The following is a 1,960-nucleotide window of genomic DNA, read 5'->3' as shown; positions in this document are numbered from 1 at the left end:
ACTTCTTCCTACAATATTGGGTAAGTGTTCCTCATTTTCACCCAAAAAGCTTTGTCGCTGTAACTCTAAAAATGTGATTGGGCTTCACAGTCATATTTCAGATCTGTCAGTGGCTCTTGCAATTTGGGATGAGGTTGTGCAAAATCTGCTGTGAAAGGATTTAACACCCAAGTGGGCACTTCCAGATTTATCAGATCATAGAATCTGGTTTCCATAACTTCTTTTAGTTGCTTCAAGTGGCAGCAAAAACGTCCAAATCTTCTGCTTGGAGTTGACATTCATTACCAAGGCTTTGGAACTGATACAGCTCCTGGCGACTCATATTGCTTGCAAGGAGGTCCAATTCGGAAATAAATGAGCAGATTACTCCTTTGGCCTTAAGAAAATTGATTTTATCTCCTTGCAGCTTTACGTTCAAAAATATCAGCGAGATAAGCTACATCCAGACGTCAAAGTTTAAGAGAACTACTTAGACTTGGATTAATGGATTCAAGAAATTTGACAACTGTGTCAAAAGTTCATGGAATCGCCACAAACACTTTCCTTTTGAAATCCACCTTACTTCGGTGTGCAAAAGGAGACGTTCAAACTCCTCATCATTTTCTTCACAAAGCTTGTGAAAAAGTCTGTTGTTCAAGGCATTTGACTTAATTTTATTCACAGCATTAATGACGTAACATATAGATTCGTGCAAACGGCCACTCAAATATTTTGAGACAAGGTGCTGTCTATGAATGATGCAATGGACGGTCATAACTCCAGGTACAACCAATTTTAGATGAGCTTGAAATCAGCGATATCGTCCAACCATGGATGCAGCTCTGTCGGTTGTACATGCCACGATGTTTGTCAAAGGGATGTTTTTCTCATTAAAAACTCTTCAACCTTTTTAAATATCAAAGAACCTTTTGTGTCGGTGGCTAAATTTCAAGCAAATAACAGTTCTTCCCCAATCTCTTCATTTCCATTGATGAAACGGACATAAGCCAATAACAAGGCTTCATTTTCACGACTCATTGACTCATCAATCTGCATCACGAATTCTGTACTTTTCAAGGTGTCAATAAGCCTTTCTTCTACATCAGCATCCATTTCATCAATTCTTTTTGATATGGTGTCGTTGCTCAAAGGAATCAATTGCGTGACAGTGCTTGCATTGGGCCCCAACATGGTGGCAACAATCTGTTTCACTGCTGGTAAAATCAGCATTTCTCCGATAGTGTGAGGTTTGCCACATTTTGCTTTCAACAAAGATACTTAGGAACAAATGAGCCCCTTGTTGGCGTTGAGTGACAATTTTCCAAATAACTTCTCAACAGTGTTGTGACCCTCAAACTTGGCCTTTAAGGATTGAAAAACGATACCGGTTTGTCCGCTTTATCCGAATGAATTCTTACCAAATGGTCTTTCCATCAGGAAGGCTTCATTGCTTCATTTGAAAACGTTTTCTCAGAAAGAAGACAAAATGGAAGCTGTACATTGGAAGGAGATGGAATGAATCCCAATTTTAGGTATTCCATCGAATATTCACAACACTTCCTCTTCTCAGCCATGTTGAGAGGTCTTTGAAATGAAAGGCACTAACTGCAAATTAAATTTTTGACTGCACTGGAACACTATAAAACACACGTGGACATCGATAAACCTGTTTTCAACAGTTACGTTGACATCACAGGGGACAGCCACTCAGCATGCAATGTTTCGAAAGAAGCTCTCACTCCTCCATCACTGCCCATTCTGGCCAATGGCACACCACTGTATGGGTAGAGTGATAGAGGCTGCTGCGCAACACGCATGAAGATGAGCGATGTGTATTCACATATGTACGGCGTTCTGTACTGAAGCTAGCTGGAGGAACATTTTAAAACATAGTTCAATCCACTAACAGTGAGCGATCTGATGTTTTTGTACGACAGATATACAGCAGTTCACTGTATGAAAAAAGTCTCAAAAGTGTCCC

At 40.1% G+C, this 1,960-nt stretch overlaps 1 pseudogene; it reads right to left on the bottom strand.

Annotated features, from left to right (window-relative positions):
- Window positions 1-232: 232 nt before the first annotated feature.
- LOC113415043 (zinc finger MYM-type protein 6-like) lies at window positions 233-1,553 on the bottom strand (annotated as a pseudogene).
- Window positions 1,554-1,960: the final 407 nt, after the last annotated feature.

This window comes from Notechis scutatus, chromosome 2 (assembly GCF_049901735.1).
Source record: "Notechis scutatus isolate UNSWTSFEM ecotype Mainland chromosome 2, rNotScu1.2, whole genome shotgun sequence".
NCBI classification, from domain to species: Eukaryota; Metazoa; Chordata; class Lepidosauria; order Squamata; family Elapidae; genus Notechis; species Notechis scutatus.
This window is presented reverse-complemented; position numbering and strand designations above follow the sequence as displayed.